The 23,221-nt window shown below is 39.8% G+C and overlaps 1 long non-coding RNA gene across 1 annotated transcript; it reads right to left on the reverse strand.

Moving 5' to 3' along the window:
* Positions 1 to 711: 711 nt before the first annotated feature.
* Positions 712 to 21,397, reverse strand: LOC120867960. The gene is made up of 3 exons (XR_005722095.1): positions 19,001 to 21,397; positions 9,706 to 9,709; positions 712 to 722 (listed from the first exon to the last, which is right to left on the reverse strand). It is a non-coding gene; the product is annotated as an uncharacterized LOC120867960 (long non-coding RNA).
* Between the last annotated feature and the right edge of the window lie 1,824 nt (positions 21,398 to 23,221).

Here is a 23,221-nt window from a genome sequence, read left to right on the forward strand (position 1 = left end):
ATCCCTAATCGTCTGTCAAGACAAAGAGCTCCAAGACATTTACATCCTCTATTGCAGGTTTTTAAGAGAAGCCAACGGGGAAGGCTTATTTTTCTTCTCTCCAAAAAGGAGCATGGAAGATTTATTCCCGATGTTGAAGTGGAAAGCCTCATTTCAAAAATATTTATGATCTTAATGTTTTCTTGTCTACAAAATAAAGTATATATCTTGTTAAAAATATAAAGTTCCCCACAATCTTCTCCACCTCCCGTGTATTTCCGCCATACCATTGGTGCAATTTAGGATTAGCGGCACCCCACTCCCCACCTCGACGCTTATGCTGGCTAAGACATGCTCACCCACCTTTCAGATCTGTTTAACTCCCTTGGAAAATACATTCTTGACCTCCTGACTAGATAAACGACTCAAACCATCTGCTCTTCATAGTTATGATTTCACTTTTGATATTACTATTGGTAACCCTCTTCCCCTCTCCCACTTATGTAAAAACTCTAGAGAACTGGACCCTAGTCTGTTTTTATATTACTCTGTAATCACTCAAATATAGTTGAATGACTGAGGGACAACTGAATAAATTATATGATATATCCATACTATTTCTGAGAATACTCTCCGGATTTAGAATGATGTACAACTATAAATTCTAATGAAAAGATCTCCAGAGTACACTTACTGTGAAAGGTCAAATAATTACTAAGTACAGTAAAGTGATATCTGCTCTGCTGCTGAGTCAATGTGTGCCTCTCTGAGGCCCTATGCACTGTAACCTGCTAGTTTCCTCCGTCCATGGATTTTTCCAGGCAAGGATACGGGGAGTGGGTTGCCATTCCCTACTCCAGGGGATCTTCTCCACCCAGGGATGAACCAGAGTCTCTTGCATCTCCTGAATTGGCAGGTGGATCCTTTACCACTAGCACCACCTGGGAAGCCCCACAGTAAAGTAACATAAAAATGTGTGAGTGTGTGTGTGTGTAAATGCAGAACAATAACTTTGAAAAAGAATCTGCAGTAATGACATTTAGTGGTTACCTGTCTAACCTGTGTGGAGGGAGGAGGGCACTCCTAGAGAGTAAGGGAACCAACTCTGGGGGTGACAGTTAAAAGAGAGTTTTATCTATACTTTAAAAATTCACTTTATTGAGATATAATTTATATGCAACACAATTCTAAGTGTACAATTCTATTAATTTTAACAAGTGCATACAGTACGGTAGCCAACACCATAATCATGATATTAGTTGTTTACATTACTCCCCAAAGTTCTCATACTCATTTGTAGTCATCCTCTTCCCTCACTTCAAGCCACTGGCCAACCACTGATACTGTCATAACAGATGGCCCTTTCCAAAATTTCATGTAAATTTTACAGAGTAATACAGAATAGTCAAACTCTTGTGTATGAACTTTCTCCTAGCATAATGATTTTGAGATTAATCCATGTTACAGCAAGTACCAATACTTTGTTCTTTTTAATTGCCAAGTAACATTCCATTGTGGATATACTAGTTTCTTTATCCATTCATCAATTGATAGCCTATTTGGGTTGTTTTGAAGTTTTGGACTTTTATGAATAAAACTGAACATTTGAATACAAGTGTCTGTGAATCTGTATTAATTTATTTTTATAAGATGAATTTATTCATGCACCATTTAGATAATTTTTTCAAAAAACTTGAATTTGATGAATAAGTTCATCATTGCTTAAAATTTATTCTTCCAGATTTTACTCTATGAAATACTAACTTTTCTATATAAATGTTAATGGGATTTTACACTGCTAAGCAACTTCTTTTTCTATTTAATAATATACTGTGACCATTTTAAAATATCAGTATTTATAGATTTAACTCATTCTTTTTAAGGGTTGCATTTCATTGTATGCATGTAAGATAATTTATTTAACCGACCAAATTGTAAAACTTCCAATAATTTATGGTACCAAAATTTCCCTCAAGTTTCCAAATGATACTTGTAAGATGTTCATTATTCATTACAGCATTATAATGGAGAAAACTGGAAACATCAACTTTTTAAAAGAAGTATTTTTTTGGCACATGGTTTGTGGGATCTTAATTCCCTAACCAGGGATTAAACCCACACCATGAGTGCAGAATCCTAACCACTGGACTGCCAGGGACTTCCCAAAATACTTAAATACCCCTTTCTTTCTTTTCCTCTGGTCACAAGTCCAGCTATTCCGATTTAAATTTACAACAATGATAAATTAATAGTTATTAGACACATTACCAGGATATTTAATTTCTTTTCCTAATTGTGCTGTCCTAGGTGGTTCTGTATTGGAGAAGGAAGTGGCAACCCACTCTAATGTTCTTGCCTGGAGAATCCCAGGGATGGGGGAGCCTGGTGGGCTGCCGTTTATGGGGTCACACAGAGTCGGACACGACTGAAGCGACTTAGCAGCAGCGGCAGGTGGTTCTGTAGTTGTTTATTCCAGCTGGTGCATTCTGCAGGATGGGGCTGAATAAGAAAAACCTGCAAAGTTTCACAATGGGTAAGCTTTATGTTGTTGAAGACCTACTAAGTAAAACTCCATCTGGTAGAACTACCCTTTAGAAACTCATATTTTAGGAGTGACCCTGGGCAATCAAAACCAAAAACTTCCTTCTTCCAGAGGATATGGCAAAGCCACCCCATGGTCTATACAGTCCATGGCGTTCTCCAGGCCAGAATACTGGAGTGAGCCACAAGGGAAGCCCCACTTCATAGATTACAGTGGGTTTATTCGGTTCCTCCTGTTTAAATTCTCAAATGTTCCAATAATAAATTCTTAAACAAGGTGAAAATAAATGTGATTAAATATACATTTGAAGAAAACAAGGGAAATGCAAAGGGAAAGCAATTGATTTAATATAATCAGATTTTTAAACTCTAAAAGCAATTTCATAAACATGTTTATTAATTTCTAGTGTGCAACAAAATACTATTTAATTTTTTAATGACTGAAAGTCTATGCAATTACCTAAGAGATCACATATTTGCCTAGAATTTAACTTAAAAGGAATTATAGACTGTCTTCACGAAGAAAACTTCCTCTTCACTGGAAGGACATGTAAAGAATTGCCTAGCAGTTGAAGAACTAAAAATTGCATTTTGAAAGCTTGTTAGAAAAAAAAATTTGTATCCTTTAAGTGGCTTTTATGGGCTTCCCTTGTGGCTCAGCTGGTAAAGAATCTGCCTGTAATGCAGGAGACCTGGGTTCAATCCCTGGGTCAGAAAGATCCCTGGATGAAGAAATGGCAACCCACTCCAGTATTCTTGCCTGGGAAATCCCATGCACAGAGGAGCCTGGCAGGTCCATGGGGTTGCAAAGAGCTGGACAGCACTCAGTGACTAAGCATGTCTGTCTGCTTTGAGGTTTATAGAGAATTCCTTAAAACAGTGTTCACCTGGGACTTCCCTGGCAATCCAGTGTTAAGACTGCCAATGCAGGTGCTGCAGGTTTGATTCCTGAACAGGAAGCTAAGATCCCATATGCCTTGTTATCAAAAAACCAAAACATAAAAAACAGAAGCAATATTGTAATAACTATTTTTTAATTTATATATATATATATAATTAAACAATGTTCACCTGATTCCACCAGTCTTCTTAAATTGATTTTCTAAACTTCTCAAGACAAATGAAATGGGTCTCCTTCCTCATAACTTCTTCCAAAATGTAATCCACATTTTGTTTAGTTAAGCAAGACAGCTGAAGAGAACTCTGATTTCCATCACTAAAACATTAACCAGAACATCAAATGAAGATGTCAGAGTAGATTTTTCAGATTTCCACTTAAGATTTGCTGCACATCAAGAAGCCACTGGAGATTACAAAACAGGATGTTAATGGTCCACTGAAATGTCTCCATTGTAAAGATAAGGATAATCAGGGTCAGAGAAGTTAAGTAACCTGCCCAAGGTATCACAGCTAACAACTGGGACAAGAAACCATTTCTTCTCAATCAACACCCTTACCCACTGTACTACCGCCTTATTTTTAAAAGTGAGGAAGTTGAGCCCCAGAGGGAAAACTTGCTATCATTTACTGATCACTTACCATGTTCCAAGTGCTATATACTTCATTTAAAATCCTAACAACTTTGAGGATTATATTATAAGGTTGGTCCAACTCTAAAGCTTATGCTTTTAAACAGCACACTATACTAAGTATTGCTTTCCTCATCTTTTCTTTTTTAGAATGAGAGCTTTTGGGTTTTAGTCTATTAGATTTAATCATGTAATTATTTTTGCTGGTTATTTATGTCCCACTAGAATGCAAGCTTAAGGAAACCATTTCACCTCCTCTGAAAATTTCAGAGTGTGTATTCTATAAATAGTGCTAACATTCTAATATTTCATTGCAACAGTGAGTGTTACTGAGCACTTACTATAGCTAAGCATTGTAACATGCATTATCCCATTTAATCCTCTCAACAATTTAATCCATGTCACTCACTTTGTTCAACAATGACTCAGCTCTAAAAAAAAAAAAAACTCAGCTCTGGTTCTAGTACACCTGTTGCTGCTGCTGCTGCTGCTAAGTCATTCAGTCATGTCTGACTCTGTGCGACCCCACAGACGGCAGCCAACCAGGCTCCCCTGTCCCTGGGATTCTCCAGGCAAGAACACTGGAGTGGGTTGCCATTTCCTTCTCCAATGCATGAAAGTGAAAAGTCAAAGTGAAGTCGCTCAGTCATGTCCAACTCTTCTCGACCCCATGGACTGCAGCCTACCAGGCTCCTCCACCCATGGGATTTTCCAGGCAAGAGTACTGGAGTGGGGTGCCATTGCCTTCTCCGAGTACACCTGTTAGTTGTACAATAATATAATTTTTTGCCTTCATTTCTCAACCTCTATAAACACCATTTTGATCTCATTCTCTGATTATAATCCATTGCTTATCTTGTTAAAAGTTTGTGTCCTCTGAATATTGTTGTCTGCGATAGTGGAAGAATATCCATGCTTCTACAAAGAATTATGTCCATCACCTACTTTCTCTTCCAAAAGGGGAACAGTACGTGAACTCCCAGAATCTTTGGACAGTTTGGCCAAACACGTCTCACCTCAGTGCCTTTTAGACTATTAAGTCTTCTTTAAAAAAATTTTTTTTAAATTTATTCCATTTATATGTGGTGGGAAGCTCTGTTTATTTGAATCTATAACCTCATCTTACCTAGGAGTCAGTGTTTTAATTTTGGTAGACACTGCTGACTTGGAAGAATATAAAGTCCACCTGACTTTAGTCAACATTCGCCAACTTCTCCAATTTAAAACAATTCTCCAGCTTCATTTGCTTCTTAAAAGGAAGTGCAGTCACTCAGTCGTGTCTGACTCTTTGCAACCCCATCCATGGGGATTCTCCAGGCAAGAATACTGGAGTGAGTTGCCATTCTCTTCTCCAGGAAATCTTTCTAAGCAGCGGTCAAACCCAGGTCTCCCGCATTGCGGACAGATTCTTTACCATCTGAGCCAAGGGAAGCCCCTGCTTCTTAGAGGTGATATCCATTGTACACATAAGTCAAATTCATTTTAAGTTTCTTACCGGAAACTTTAAAAACAGGGAATGCCAAGGACTTGACTAGCTTCCTTCGAAGTATTTACTGCAGTCACATTCCTGACTTCCAGAAGAACTAGTACTCTGGTTTTCTAGAAACTTTAAAGCTGAGTGATTTTATGGCAGGACTGTATCTTGAGACTGTTGCGGGAAGGGAGACCCCTTCCAGGGCCCAATTTAAAGGCCCCTCTCAGGCCCTTGAAAGGGTCCCCTTTCGTACAACAAGACTACTAATTCTACTAAGATTTGTTATTCACCATCTAACATTTATGTAAGTTTCACTCAGTCCTGTCTCATTCTTTGCAAGCCCATGGACTGTAGCCCATCAGGCTTCTCTGTCCATGGAATTCTCCAGGCAGGAATACTGGAGGGGTTAGCTGTTCTCTTCTGCAGGGGATTTTCCTGACCCATGGATGAAACTCTGATCTCCTGCATTGCAGGCAGATTCTTTACCGCCTGAGCCATCAGGGAAGCCCAAAGAAGCAAAAGGGTCAAAATGGAATCATTTGTGTACGTGCAGACCCCACATTCCACTACAGCAAACTTAAGACTGAATTGCAGTTTCAACCCCTCCCAGAAATGTGACCTTTAAAACAACCAATCTAAAATTTACTCATCAACAATAGTGAGGTAATCTGCATGATAAAGACCCCTGCCAGTCCTTTTCTTCCCCAAAAGGTGGCGGCCTAAAACTATCCTTTCTTTTCTTTTGCTAATACCTTCTTGTCTCACCCTCCTTCTGCCTATAAAAACCTTCCATTTTGTACAGCCCTTCAGACTGTCCTTCGGTTTACCAGTTGGGATGCTGCCAGACTCAAGTCATGGAATAGTCAATTAGATCTTTTACAAAACTCAGTTGAATTTTAAGTTTTTTTTAACAGATTGGTGGCAAGGCTGGATCCGAAGTGAACTTCCAAAGACAGCCCTCCAACTCTGAGTTCGTGGTCTTTCTTGCCCTTTCCAGTGACCATCAGTCAGTTCCTCTCCATTGATCTGCACTCTTTTTTTCGTTCCAACTCCAAATCTCATTAGCTTTCCTTTACAGAACAGGTCAAGCTGGTAGAGGCTTCTGCCCTAGGCCAATCAAGCCTGTCGCCTTTCAGACCAAATTTCCCCAGGAAAACCCCAGCCCATGGATCCTTCCCCCAGCTCAACACTGGGGACTTCTGGTGGCAGCTGAGTTCTCGTTATTTGAAATCAATTCATAGCCCCTATTCCTTAAGGTGTTTGTTCGTTGCTTTCCCCAATTGAGACTTTCAAGGGAATTTTTGCTGGTTACTGGCCAGAGTTGGATTCAGTCCAGTGGAAGGCCTCAAGTAGCTGTTAAATAAAGGCTGGTTGCCAGTGGGAGTCTTGGAAGTACTCAGAAGCTGATTAGTTGGGCTCTGAAAAACCCAAACACTGGGCTAAATGAAATGTGGTCCTTTATAGCCAAAGAAAAGACCCTGATGCTGGGAAAGATTGAGAGCAGGAGAAGGGGAAGACAGAGGATGAGATGGTTGGATGGCATCACCGACTCAATGGACATGGGTTTGGGTGGACTCCAGGAGTTGGTGATGGACAGGAAGGCCTGCTGTGCTTCGGTTCATGGGGTCGCAAGGAGTCAGACATGATTGATCGATTGAATTGAATTGACAGCCAAAGAGTTGAGTGAGCCACCTTCCGGGACATCTGCTTATTTTATGTTTAAGAACTATGCTCCTGGAAGGTGCAGATATTTACCAAAGTTTTACTAAAAATAACCTATAATTGCAATAACCATTATGAGGAATGTTCCAAATACATAAAATCATTTTAAAAGTACACAAAGCGACTCAGTGACTCTCTCCGTCCCCGAGTCTGCCCCTGTGCCTATCCACACATATATTCTTTTTCCTCATAATACTTTACTTGCTTCACTAAAAAAAAAAAAAAAGAGAGAGAGATAAAACACTTAAAAGTATGCATTCCCATATCAAATAAACAGAATGGAATACCTATTTTAATTAGTATGAAGAAGACTCCAAAAGATTTAGAAATTCCAGAATAGCCTCATTGTAATATTTGTTGCAAAAGGCTAGCGCAAAATTAAACACCAAAGGTATCTAAAAACACCACCTAGGCCACACCCATTATAACTTCATAGGGCTTCATCATCAAAACATTGGTCCCCAAATTTTCAACTGTAGTCAATTAGAACACTGGAAAAAACTGTCCTCAAAAGCCCTATGTAAATTCTTTAAATCAATTTAAATGGCCCCATATGGGTCCCTTTCTGAACTGATGAAACTCTTTTTAAAGAACTTCTGGAAAACTGATATGTATTTTCTCAAACAGCTGAGAGGAAACAAAATTAAAATTGATGACGTTATTCAATACCACCAGAAATATTTGTCCTGGATGAAGCCTGACAATATACTTGAAAGGACTTGATAACTTTAGGATTAAAAATTTGGCCAAATGGGAGAAGCTGATGTTTGGGGCTTGCTAGGCATTTTATTTGGCCTTCTCTTCTAAGGCAACTGTACCCAAAGGGAAAAAGCCATTCCAACTATAGGTGAATGGGTGTGTCAGTCCTTTCTGGTAATCCTAAAACTTTCCCTAATTCATCTTAAAATGCTTGTAGACATTGTGACATTGAAAACAGAATTGTCCTACAGATAGGCCCAAACTCCATCTTGTAGGAAACTCTAGATACTTTGTGTCTTTGTGATACCGATTTTAGGTCCCATTTTTTTCTAGGACCTAAAAACCATACTTCATGATGCAAATGTCAGGGAGGTAATTCTCATCAAAAGGGAGAAAGGTCATTTTACAAAAAACTTATGACTTTTACACAAGTACTAGTAACTATGAGGTCTCTGTGACCATGGGCATTTATGTTTGTACATGTCATAAATGTGCAATGTATTATCAAAATTATTTGTAAAGTGCTCTATTTGACTATTTGATTGGCTTAAAAATAAGTGTGTATATATGTATGTATATATACATATGTATCAGTTCAGTTTAGTCGCTCAATCGTGTCCAACTCTTTGCGACCCCATGAATCGCAGCATGCCAGGCCTCCCTGTCTATCACCATCTCCCGGAGTTCACTCAGACTCATGTCCATCGAGTCCGTGATGCCATCCAGCCATCTCATCCTCTGTCATCCCCTTCTCCTCCTGCCCCTAATCCCTCCCAGCATCAGAGTCTTTTCCAATGAATCAACTCTTCGCATGAGGTGGCCAAAGTGCTGGAGTTTCAGCTTTAGCATCATTCCTTCCAAAGAAATCCCAGGGCTGATCTCCTTCAGAATGGACTGGTTGGATCTCCTTGCAGTCCAAGGGACTCTCAAGAGTCTTCTCCAACACCACAGTTCAAAAGCATCAATTCTTTGGCACTCATCCTTCTTCACAGTCCAACTCTCACATCCATACATGACTACTGGAAAAACCATAGCCTTGACTAGACGGACCTTAGTCGGCAAAGTAATGTCTCTGCTTTTGAACATACTATCTGGGTTGGTCATAATTTTTCTTCCAAGGAGTAAGTGTCTTTTAATTTCATGGCTGCAGTCACCATCTGCAGTGATTTTGGAGCCCCAAAAAATAAAGTCTGACACTGTTTCCCCATCTATTTCCCATGAAGTGATAGGACCGGATGCCATGATCTTCGTTTTCTGAATGTTGAGCTTTAAGCCAATTTTTTCGCTCTCCTCTTTCACTTTCATCAAGAGGCTTTTTAGCTCCTCTTCACTTTCTGCCATAAGGGTGGTGTCATCTGCGTATCTGAGGTTATTGATATTCCTCCCGGCAATCTTGATTCCAGCTTGTGTTTCGTCCAGCCCAGCATTTCTCATGATGTACTCTGCATATAAGTTAAATAAGCAGGGTGACAATATACAGCCTTGATGTACTCCTTTTCCTATTTGGAAGCAGTCTGTTGTTCCATGTCCAGTTCTAACTATTGCTTCATGACCTGCATACAGATTTCTCAAAAGGCAGGTTAGGTGGTCTGGTATTCCCATCTCTTTCAGAATTTTCCACAGTTTATTGTGATCCACAGTCAAAGGCCTTGGCATAGTCAATAAAGCAGAAATAGATGTTTTTCTGGAACTCTTTTGCTTTTTCCATGATCCAGCGGATGTTGGCAATTTGAAGTCTGGTTCCTCTGCCCTTTCTAAAACCAGCCTGAACATCAGGGAGTTCACGGTTCAAAGGGAGCCCCTGATAAAGCTCCTATAATTTATTGTCTCACCTCATAAAAACGGATATGTTATACTAATTCAGGCTTACATGAAATGTTAAGTTACATAGTTAAGTAAGTAACATTAGCCTTCTTTATATCTGTATAGATATGTTATAGTTCAGTTGCTCAGCTGTGTCCATCTTTATGACCCCATGGACTGCAGCATACCAGGCTTCCCTGTCCATCACCAACTACTGGAGCTTGCTCAAACTCATGTCCATCAAGTCCATGATGCCATCCAACCATCTCATCCTGTCGTCCCCTTCTCTTCCTGCCTTCAATCTTACCCAGCATCAGGGTCTTTTCCAATGAGTCATTTCTTCCCATCAGGTGGCCAAAGTATTGGAGTTTCAGCTTTAGCATCAGTCCTTCCAATGAATATTCAGGACTGATTTCCTTTAGGATGGACTGGTTGGATCTTCTTGCAGTCCAAGGGACTCTCAAGAGTCTTCTGTAACACCATAGTTCACCAGCATCAATTCTTCAGCACTCAACTTTCTTTACAGTCCAACTCTCACATCCACCCATGACTACTGGGAAAACCATAGCTTTGACTAGATGGACCTTTGTTGGCAAACTGATGTCTCTGTTTTATGCTTTCTAGGTTGGTCATAAATTTTCTTCCAAGGAGCAAACATTTTAATTTCATGGTTGTAGTCACCATCTGCAGTGATTTTGGAGCCCCCCAAAATAAAGTCTCTCGCTGTTTCCATTGTTTCCCCATCTACTTAAGTATTCCAGAAATTGAATGCAATTCCTGGAAGGTCTGATTATGTCCTGGCATGATTCTGTCTGCCCAAAAAATTGAGGCTCACACTAAAAGGACTGAACTTGAGTATCAGGGAAATGCCCTCGCTGCGAAGGCAGAAACAACAGTGTCTGTCAAGATTGTAGCACACGTGGATGAGGTCCATTCTACTTCGGCATTTACAAGGGAGGCCAGTGATAGGGCCATAGAAGCTGGATTACCGTTCTGGATTGTATTCTGTCAACATGGGTAACATTATGAAGTACATTTTCTAAAATCTACTGCTTTTACGGCTGTGTTAGAACTCATGGAATCCTACGGAAGAGAGGAAGGAAAAATAAGTTTTTTTTTTTTCTTGAAGAGCAAAGGAAATCAAAAGAAAAATAATCTATTCTCCTTGTAAAAGGACACAGCTACCAAGATTTTCACTGGAATGTCACGTTTGAGAGAAATATACATAGTCTTATATAATCAGAGAGCCTCAAGAAACTGCTTAGGCAAGCTGTTATTTTACTAACAAGGTTCTGGCAAAACAATCTTAAAAAAAAATACGTACATGGTCAATCACTGTTTCTTGCTGCACGTGTTATCAATAATCAGGCTGAGGTTAATATAAATTTAGCTTAACTGTAATTACCTATAGTAAAAAATGGGGGTAATTATAGAGAGAAAAATTATGTTTGTTCCTTTATAGATAGTAGACTCTGCTTTTGCTAACAGCCTTTGAGGTGTTGTTATACAGCTATAGCCTGGACTCCCCTGGCCTATAGTATTGCCTATGGTCTTGCTGACTGTTCATACCACCACCTTTGGGAAACATAAACTCACTCCACATGAGATAATCATGGTCAGACCAATGTCTATTGGTAATCCACCTTCTGCTGATCGTTTGTAGTCTCCCCCTAGTATGACCAGCTATTGTGTTACTCTGGAGCCTATTACCAACAGGTTAAAGAAGTGCTCCCTGATTTCCGATTTAGGGAAATCTTACTGGTCATGGTCTGGAGCCCAGTGACTGGAAAAATTCTAGAGACATTATCAGAAAAAAACCGCCCTCAAGTCCCACTGAAAGCGAACTTATTAAGTGCTTCTGGCCACTTACTCTGCTGCAAAACTAGAAGGCAGTGAACCTTGTATATCTGTATCATATGGCTAAAGGAGGCTCCAACTGACTTCTGGTCCTGTACAAACCCTGAAGACCTCCAAATCAAGTTGACAAGGATGGCATTGTGGTGACAAGTGGACATCGATCACAAGTGAACGTCAGTGTAGACTGCTTCCATCCAAGATGCCAGACAGAGCAACACTTCCCATTTCAGCTGAAAGCAAAACCTTTCCTTCTCTTTCCTTTATCCTGGCACTGACCTGGAAAGATAATTCCATCAGCCACAACTTCTGGGCCATTGCTAAGGAAGGTAATCTTTAGAATTTATAAAACCTTTTTATTTCAGGTTAGGGGGAAAATTTAATTGACTCCTGGCTTTTAATAGGCAAATGAAACAACTCTTGTAGATGAATCTATTTACAATGTCACCTTGGTGACAGGATTTATTTTTTGGGTGATTATCATCTCCTTGGGCTATGAAGGCCTAGGTAGCTGGTGCACAGCTGGGCAGTGACACTTAGTAATCTAACTCTAACTGTTCTTGAAAGGGCCTAACAGGAGGCACTTATGATTCAGGATTTGCTTCCTTTGGCAGGTCTCTACTTCCCTGGTTAGGAATAAATAGAAATGAGTCTATGATCAGGAACCTCTCCTTAACTTTTGAAAGTACTACAAGAAACCCACTGCTAAGCAGTAGCTTCCCAGTAAAGATCTCTGGACTCTGGTGGAAGTTGTTCTCAATAATAGAGTAGCCCTCAGTTATCCTCTTGCCAAGTTAGGATGCGTTTGAGCTGTGGCCAACACCATCTCTTGTATGTGAATTAACACTTCCAACGGAGTTGACATTAAGTGACATATCATTAAACAAGCCACCTGGCTTAAGATGACTCTGAATGGGGTCTTTCTTTGATTGGTTTGGGTCTTAGAGACCATAGCTTCAAAGTGTACTCCAAACGCTGGAAATTGTCCTACTTACCATAATGATAATAATCCCCACTGGTGCTTTGTATCCTCTCAAAAGTTTTAATGTATATTTGCAGCTACTAACCTCCATGTCAAATATCTCCCTGAGACGATAACAGAAAAGAAGCAAAGACAGTAACCAATTTAAGGATTATGAAAAGTGAAAGTGAAGTCGCTCAGTCATGCCTGACTCTCTGCGACCCCATGGTCGCAGGGATTGAACCCAGGTCTCTCACATTGTAGACAGATGTTTTATTGTCTTAGCCACCAGGGAAGTCCAAGGATTATGAACCATGACCTGTGAAATGTCACAGGGCTTAAGCAAAAATGTCATGACCCATGGATGCAGAGCAGTGGCTGAGAGGTGCACTAACGCCTTAATTTTTTTTTTAATCACATCTCAGTTATTCTGAGAGTATGACCAAAAGGGGGTAGTTGTTAAAAAGAAGCAAATGCAAAATGGAGTCATCTCCTTCCCCTTACCCACTACAGCAAACCAGGACTTAATTGTTGTTCCAACTTCTCCCAGGAATGACGTTTTGTTTAACAATAGTTAAACACATGAAGGGGCTTCCCACGTGGCTGAGTGGGTAAAGAATCTGCCTGCAATGCAAGAGACACAAGAGATATGGGTTTAATCCCTGATTCGGGAAGATCCCCTGGAGGAGGGCATGGCAACCCACTCCAGTATTCTTGCCTGCAGAATCCCATGGACAGAGGAGCCTGGTGAGCTACAGTCCATAGGGTTGCAAAGAGTTGGAAACAACTGAAGTGACCAAGCACAGCACAGCACAAAGACATGAAAGCTTAACGTCTAAGACTGCTATGTACCATAATATCGTGAAGATCATTTTTTATTTCACAAAACCTTCAGCTCCATCTATCCTGATTGTATAAATATTCCAAATGTCTTGCAATTACACGCTACAAAACAGAAATTAATTTACTCAAAAAGATTTTTCTTCCAAATATTAGATTTACTGACTCGTGTAATTCTATCTTCATGGTAAATGATGGTTGATAGTGAATTAATTATCTACCATTAAATTCAAATATATGCATGGTTCTTAAACGTTAACATGCATCAGGATTCACTGGAAGGACTGTTAAAACCAGACTCTTGGAACTCTCACTTGTAATCAAGATCAAGTAACAAGACAAGATTTACTCTCTCACCTTAAAAAAAAAAAAAGACAACATTTATGCAACAAGGATTTTCAAGGTACTGGACACCGAACAATGAAAGGAAAATAATTCCTGAAAGACAGAAAACAAAGTCTGAACCTGAGACTGCCCCAGTTTACTGCCTTGTTGAGTGTTTCCAGGCCACACACAGCACAGAAAGGGGAAGAGAGGAGTAGGCTAGCAAACTCCTGAAGCTAAAAGTCTGAGGAAACCAAACTTTAAGGCAGAGAGGAAAGAGCACAGAAAAAAACCTTGTACACAAAGAGATCTGCAGAGGGCTCCCCAAAGAACTCATATGCATATGAGCCAAATACCCAAAGCCAAAGAGTGACTCATCAAATGATTAAAGAAAAACACTGCCTGTTCCCATCAGCCAGATTAAAAAAAACACACACAATTCATAGGATGATGAGTAGAGTACTCTAGGTCTCTCAGTAGTGAAGAAGAATTAGTTCTACACTAAACACTACTTCCGGAGAAGGCAATGGCACCCACTCCAGTACTCTTGCCTGGAAAATCCCATGGACAGAGGAGCCGGGTGGGCTGCAGTCCAAGCGGTCACTGAGAGTAGGGCACGACTGAGCGACTTCACTTTCACTTTTCACTTTCATGCACTGGAGAAGGAAATGGCAACCCACTCCAGTATTCTTGCCTGGAGAATCCCAGGGACGGAGGAGCCTGGTGGGCTGCCATCTATGGGGTCGCACAGAGTCAGACACGACTGAAGCGACTTAGCAGCAGCAGTAGCAAACACTACTTCAAACCTACCTAACAAGTCATAAAAGACCTGAAAGGACCAATTGTTTCCAAATAGCTTAACTGCATGTGTGCTCAGTGAGTCTGACTCTGTGATCCCACGGACCATAGTCCACCAGGCTCTGTCCCTGGGGTTTTCCAGGCAAGAATACTGGGGTGGATTGGTATTTCCTACTCGAGGATCTTCCCGACTCGGGGATCAAATCTGCGTCTCCTGCATCTCCCGCACTGACAGACGGATTTTTCACTACTGAGCCACCTGGGAAGCTTAACTGCATCATAGAGCAAAGCTCAAAAAATTCGTAAGAACACAAAAATATCCACATCCAGCAAAGTAAAATTCTGGCATCTAACCTAAGATTATTCAGCATACAAAAAAGCAGAGACACATGACCCATAATAATGAGGCAGTTCATCAGAATGAACTCAACTAACAGAGATGTTATCTTAAGTACAGAAACAGAAGACAAAAGAAAGACATAAATCAAGCTTCCAGAAATCAAAACTACAACATCTGAGATGAAAAATATACTAGAGTTAACAGCAGGTTCAGTTCAGTTCAGTCGCTCAGTCGTATCCAACTCTTTGCGATCCCTTGAACTGCAGCATGCCAGGCCTCCCTGTCCATCACCAACTCCCAGAGTCCACCCAAACCCATGTCCATTGAGTCGGTGATGCCATTCAACCATCTCATCCTCTGTCGTCCCATTCTCCTCCTGCCCTCAATCTTTCCCAGCATCAGGGTCTTTTCAAATGAGTCAGCTCTTTGCATCAGGTGGCCAAAGTATTGGAGTTTCAGCCTCAGCATCAGTCCTTCCAATGAACACCCAGGACTGATCTCCTTTAGGATGGACTGGTTGGATCTCCTTGCAGTCCAAGGGACTCTCAAGAGTCTTCTCCAACACCACAGTTCAAAAGCATCAATTCTTTGGTGCTCAACTCTCACATCCATACATGACCACTGGAAAAACCATAGCCTTGACTAGATGGACCTTTGCTGACAAAGTAATGTCTCTGCTTTTTAATATGCTGTCTAGGTTGGTTATAACTTTCCTTCCAAGGAGTAAGCGTCTTTTAATTTCATGGCTGCAGTCACCATCTGCAGTGATTTTGGAGCCCAGAAAAACAAAGTCAGCCACTGTTTCCCCATCTATTTACCATGAAGTGACAGGCTCGGATGCCAGACAATATAAAAGAGAAAACTAACTTAAAAGCATAGAAATACGAAAGTATCCAAAATGAAACAGAGAAAGAAGAGTAAAACAAAAACATAAGCATCAGTGAACTATGATAACCTCAAACAGACTAATATACGAATAACTTAAGTTCCAGAAAGATGGGAAGGGACAGAAAAAATACTTGAAGAAATAGTGGTCAAAACTTTTCCACATTTGATTACAACTATAAAACCACATGAGCCATGCTATGTAGGGCCACCCAAGATGGACAGATCATGGTGGAGAGTTCTGACAATATGTGGTCCACTGGAGAAGGAAATGGCAAACCACTTCAGTATTCTTGCCTCGAGAATCCCATGAACAATATGAAAAGGCAAAAAGATATGACACCATAAGATGAGCCCCCTGGGTCGGTAGGTGTCCAGTATGCTACTAGGGAAGAGTGGAGAAATAGCTCCAGAAAGAAAGAAGAGGCTGGTCCAAAGTAGAAATGACTCTTGGTTGTGGATATGTCTACTGGTGAAAGTAAAGTCCGATGCAGTAAAGAATAATACTGCATATCATAGGAACCTGGAAATGTTAGGTCCATGAATCAAGGTAAATTGGATGTGGTCAATCCATCTAGTCAAGGCTATGGTTTTTCCAGTAGTCATGTATGGATGTGAGAGTTGGACTGTGAAGAAGGCTGAGCGCTGAAGAATTGATGCTTTTGAACTGTGGTGTTGGGGAAGACTCTTGAGAGTCCCTTGGACTGCAAGGAGATCCAACCAATCCATTCTGAAGGAGATCAGCCCTGGGATTTCTTTGGAAGGAATGATGCTAAAGCTGAAACTTCAGTACTTTGGACACCTCATGCAAAAAGTTGACTCATTGGAAAAGACTTTGATGCTGGGAGGGATTAGGGGCAGGAGGAGAAGGGGATGACAGAGGATGAGATAGCTGGATGGCGTCACCAACTCGATGGACGTGAATCTGAGTGAACTCCAGGAGTTGGTGATGGATAGGGAGGCCAGGCATGCTGCAATTCATGGGGTCGCAGAGTCAGACATGCCTGAGAGACTGAACTGAACTGAACGGAAGCAGGAGATGGCAAGAGTGAACATCAACATCTTAGTTCACAGCAATCAATGAACTAAAATGGACAGAAATGGGCAAATTTAATTCAGATGACCATTATATCTAGTACTGTGGGCAAAAGTCCCTAAGAAGAAATGGAGTAGCCCTCAGAGTCAACAAGAGTCCAAAATGCAGTACTTGGGTGCAATCTCAAAACAACAGAATGATCTCGGTTTGCTTCCAAAGCAAACCATTCAGCAAACAGATGGGGAAAAAATGGAAACAGTAACAGATTTTATTTTCTTGCACTCCAAAATCACTGTGGATAGTGACTGCAGCCAAGAAATTAAAAGACACTTGCTCCTTGGAGGAAAAGCTATGACAAACCTAGACAGGATATTAAAAAGCAGAGACATCACTTTGCTGACAAAGGTCTGTCTAGTCAAAGCTATGCTTTTTCCAGCAGTCATGCGCAGATATGACAGCTGGACAGCAGAGAAGACTGAGTACCAAGTAACTGATGTTTTTGAATTGTCGTGCTAGATAAGACTTGAGAGTCCCTTGGACAGCAAGGAGATCCAACCAGTCAATGCTAAAGGAAATCAACCCTGAATATTCATTGGCAGGACTGGTGCTGAAGCTGAAGCTCCAGTGCTTTGGACACCTGATGTGAAGAGTCAACTCTCTGGAAAAGACTCTGATGCTGGGAAAGATTGAGGGCAAGAAAAGGGGGTGACAGAGGATGAGACAGTTGAATGGCATTGCTGCTCAATGGACATGAATTTGAGCAAACTCTAACAGACAGTGAAAGAAAGAGAAGCCTGATGTGCTACAGTTCACGGGATTGAAAATAGTCAGACACAGCTTAGTGACTGAACAACAACAAACAAAACCACATATTCAGGAAGTTCCATTGACCCTGCACAAGAAATCTGAATAAAACTACATCAAAGCAAAAGCGGCCAAGGAAAAAGACTTATTAACTACATAGAAACAAAGATAAAGATGATATATTTCTCAGGACATCCTTGGCAGTCCACTGGTTAAGACTCTGAGCTTCCAGGACTTCTCTAGTGGTACAGTAGATAAGAAGCCACCTGGCAATGCAGGGACATGGGTTCAATACCTGGTCTGGGAAGATTATATATGCTATGGAATAATTATGCTACCGAGCCTATGAGCTAGCCTGAGTACCTAGAGCCTGTGCTCCACAAGAAAAGCCAACACAATGAGAAGCCTGTGCACCGCAATAAAGAGTAACCCACACTTATCACAACTAGAAAAAGCCCACACAAAGCAACGAAGACCCAAGGCAGCCAAATAAATAAATAAATGAAAAAGACTCTGAGCTTCCAATGTGGAGAGTGGGGATTTGATTTCTGATCAAGGAACTAAGATCCCACATTCTACATGGTGCAGCCAAAAATTTTTTAATTAAAAAAAATTTAAAAGATGACATATTTCTCACTGGAGATAATGCAAGCAGGAAGACAGTAGAGAAACACTTTAACATAATGGAAGGGAAATAAGGACAACCTAGAAATCTGTATCGAGCAAAAAAAAAAAATCATTACAAAAGATGGTAAAATAAATATATTTTCAAATATAAATCTGCACTACAAGGAATGTTAAAGAAAGTTCTTCAAGCAAAAGGAAAATGATACCATAAATATCTACACAAAAAGGCCTACACAAATATATACCATAAATATCTACACAAGGCATAAAGAGCGCCAGAAAAGGTTAAGAGTAACAGCATATACATAAGAATGTTTTGTCTTACTATTAACACTTTTAAAAAAAAGAACTATTTAAAAAAAATAACAATAAGGTATTGGGGTATTTGTAACGTACAAAAATAAAATTCATGAAGAGTAATATCACGAAGGCTGGAAAAAGCCAAACAGAAGTATACTATTACAATATTCTTATCCTATATGTGACGTAGTGTAATATCACTTGAGGGGAGACTCATAAGCTACAAATGCATACTGTAAATTATTTTTTTGGCTTTGCAGGATCTTCGTTGCTGCGCTCAGGGCTTCTCTAGTTGCTGTGAGTAGAGACTCCTCTTCGTTGTGTTGTGGGAGCATCTCATTGTGGTGGCTTCTCTCGTCACAGAGCATGGGCTGTAGACTCACGGGCTTCAGTAGTTGCAGCTTGCAGGCTCAGGAGTTGGGACTTGTGGGCTCTAGAGCACAGGCTCATTAGTCATGGCACATGGGGTTAGTTGCTTCAAGACAGGTGGCATCTTCCCTGACCACGGATTAAACCCATTACCTCTGCATTGCCAGGCACACTCTTGACCACTCGACCACCAGGGAAGCCCCAATACTATAAATCTTAAAGCAACTACACTGAAATAAAAATAAAAAGAGTCATATCTAATAATCCCACAGAAAAGATAAAATGAGGTAATAAGTAGTCCATTAATTCAAAAGAAGAAAAAAAGGAGAACAAGAGCAGATAAGACAAATAGAAAACAAATAGTAAGATAATAGATTCAAATGTAACCATAGCAATAATTAATCATTGTAAATGCTATAATTATACCAACTAAAAAAGTAAAATTTGTGAAATTGGATGAAAGAGCAAGAACTAGGGAATTCTCTGGCAGTCCAGTGTTTAGGACCTGGTGCTTTCTCTACAGTTGCCCCAGGTTTAATCCCTGGTCAGGTAACTAAGACTCCACAAGGTGTGCAACATGGCCAGGAAAAAAGAAAACAAGAGCTATATTTACCTACAAAAGTATTTTAAATATAAAAACACAGGTAGGTTAAAAGTATGGAAAAAATATATCATGCTAACATCAGTCATAAGAAACCTGGAATTCTATTAATATCAGACTAGACATGTGAGCAGAGTATACACAAATCTAACAATTATGATCAAGATCTTTCTATAGCCTTCTCTTAATGATTGATAGAACAAGAAGGCAGAAAATCAACAATATGAACTACACTATCAACAAACTTGACCGAATTGACATTTATATAACACTCCACCCAACAACAGCAACATACACATTGTTCTCAAGTGTATCCGGAACATTTACAAAGATAAAGTGTATTCTGGGCCATAAAACAAACCTTAAATTTTCAGATCATACAAAGCATAATCTCAGACCACATTAAATGACATCTGAAGCTGAGAAGAAAGAGATTTTCAGAAGATCTATAAATATTTAAATAAAGGAAATAACACACATAGGACTTCCCTGATGGTCCAGTTGCTAAGACTCCATGCTCCGAATGCAGGGAGCCCAGGTTCCATCATCCCTGGTAATGGAACTAAATCCCACATGATGCATCTAAGAATTTACACATCACAACTAAAACAGATTCTGTGTGCCAGAACTAAGACCTGGCACAGCCAAATAAATAGTTCTTTAAAAAAGGAAATATAATAATGCTTCTAAATAACCCATGGATCAAAGAAGTCCTAAACAAAATTATAAGGTATTTTGAATGGAATGAACATAAATACCAAACATAACCAGAATTTATGGGATGCCCCTAAAGCAGTACTTAGGGGAAAATGTATAGCACTAAAAACCTATGTTAGAGAAAAGGTGTCAGATCAATGTCCTCAGCCTCTACTTTGAGAAACTGAAAAAAAGAAGAGCAAATTAAAACCAAAGTAAGAAGAAGAAAGACAAAAGAATCAATGAAATGGAAAACAGAAAAACAGAGAAAATCAATATAACCAAAATCAACTTTTACAGAAGATGAATAAAATTAATAAGCCTCCAATATCAGGAATGAGAAAGTTTACGTCACTACAGTTTCTGCAGATATTAAAAGACTAATAAGGAAATACTATGAATAATTTTACACCCATAAACACCACCACTTAGATGAAAAGGATGCAGCTCTTGAAAGACACAGAAAACCAGTGCATACTGAAGAAGAAATAGATAACATTAATAGCTTTGTATCTATTTTTTAAAAATTGAAACTGTAAACACCTTCTCACAAACCATCCTTTAATGAAGAAGTGATACCATCTTGACACAAACTCTTTCAACTCATTCTAAGGCATGATACCAAAATCAGACAGACATGACAAGAAGACTATAATCCAATATCCATCATGAACACAGATGCAGAAACTCTAAACAAAAATTTAGCAAATCAAATCCAAAACTGTATTAAAAGGATAACCTATCAAGGCCAACTGGGGCTGAATCCCAGAAATACAGTTGGTTTAACATTCAAAAGTCATTCTGTGTTAACATATTCACAAACTGAAGACAAAACCAAACAAAATGATATGATCACCTTGATAGTTCAGAAAAAGCATTTAACAAAATCCAAAGTCGATTCCTGATAAAAATTCAGCAAACTAGGAACAGAAGACTTCATCAACTTCATAAAGGACATCTACAAAAAACCTACAGCTAATATCACACCTAATAATAAAAGTCTAATGCTTTCTTTTGAGATTAGGAATAAGAAAGATGTCTAGTCTCATATATATTACTCAACATTCTACTGGAGGTTCCAGTCAGTGCTGTCAGGCAAGAATACTAAACAGAAGCCATCCAGATGGGAAAGGTGAAGTAAAACATTCTTTATTCACAGATAGCATGATCTCCTATGTTAAGAATATGATGGAGGGCTTCCATGGTGGTTCAATGGTAAAGAATCCACCTGCTAATGCTGGAGATATGGGTTTGATCCCTCATCCGGAAGATACCACATGCCCCAGAGCAACTAAGCCCATGTGCTACAACTACTGAGCCAGTGCTCTAAAGCCTGGCAGCCGCAACTACTGAAGCCTGCATGCTGCAACTACTGAAGCCCGCATGTCCCAGAGCCCATGCTCTGCAACAAGAGAAACCACGGCAGCAAGCCCACATACCACACCTAGAGAGCAGCTCCCACTTGCAGCAAACCAGACAAAAGCCTGTGCAGCGATGAAGACTCAGCACAACCAAAAATAATAAAAATTTGAAAACCGAATATGATGGACTATGCCAAAATAAAGCTACTAGAATTAATGAGTTCAGTAATGTTGTGAGATATAACATCAATATACAAGTATATGTTAGAATTTTGAGCTGGACTTTTTAGGGAAAGGTTAAAAACTGAATTTTATAAAATGACATCATTTACAACAATATCAAAAATACAACAGGCTTATGGTTAAGTCTGCCAGGAGATGTGAAAGATTTGTACCTTGAAAACAACAAAACACTGCTAAGGAATTAGAGTCGAGACAAATAAATGGAGACATGTATTTTGTCCATAGATCAGAGGACATAAAGAATTTACCCAGAGATTTAATACAATCCCCATCAAAATTCCAGCAGGAATTTGTGTAGAAATTCATAAATTTCTGCTTCTTCAAGACACTTGTGAAAATGAAAAAAAAAGTCAAAACCTGTAGAAAAATTTTGTAGGCCACATATATGAAAAGTAACTTCTATCAAGAATTTTGAGAGAATTCTCAAAATTCAACCACTAGAAATTAAACAACTCAGTCTTCAAAAAGAGCAAAGATTCTTAACAGATACTTTATCAAAGAACAGATATAGATGACTAATGGAAAGCACATGGAAAGATGTTCAACAGTACAGGTCTTTAGGGAAATGAAACTTATAATCCCAATAAAACAACAGTATAAGTCATTAAAATTGCTAAATCTAAAAATGCTGGGCATACCAGGTGTTGAGTAGGATGTGCGAAAACTGGAACTCTCATATACAGTTGGTGGAAACAAATTAGTACAACCACTCTGGAAAACAGTTTGGCAATTTCTTGAAAAGTTAAACATTCACCCATGACTGATTCAGCTTCCAAGGTATTTACCCAAGAGAAAAGGATATATATGTCCATACAAAGACTTGCCTGTGAGTGTTCACAGGAGTTTAACTTGTCACAGACAAAAACTAGAAAGGACCCAAATGTCCATCAATAGCTGAGTGGATAAGAATTTTGTATTACAGTCATAAAATGGAATACTACTTAACAATAAAAACAAAAAATCACCTATTGAAACATGCAATATGAGCAAATCTCAATTATGATGAGAGAGGGCAGTAAGATCACTCTCCGCACTGGGAGCCACTTTTCCTGCCACAGCCCCTCACTCCCCTCCCTTGTCAGGAATGCCTGTGAGTGGATCACTGTCTGCAGTAGTGATCAAACAGCTGAAGATGCTGACAGATCAGAGCCTAAGCAGCTTGGCAGCCTCGGGGCCCTTGACCTTACTTATCCCTAGGCATAACTTCCAAAGAAGTGCCATTTCAGGGACATTGACACAGCAGGCAAACTTCCTGGGGCTGGGGCTGCCACAGTTGGGGTGGCTGGGATTAGGACTGACTTTGGGAGCCTCATCATTGGTTATGCCAGGAACTCTTCCCTGATGCAACAGCTCTTCTGCTATGCCATTCTGGGAGGCCATGGGACTTCTTTCTCCTGGTGACAGTCTTTTCCATTTTCTTTGCCATGCTAAGGAG

The sequence above is a fragment of the Oryx dammah genome, unplaced genomic scaffold, assembly GCF_014754425.2.
Source record: "Oryx dammah isolate SB20612 unplaced genomic scaffold, SCBI_Odam_1.1 HiC_scaffold_9, whole genome shotgun sequence".
NCBI lineage: Eukaryota > Metazoa > Chordata > Mammalia > Artiodactyla > Bovidae > Oryx > Oryx dammah.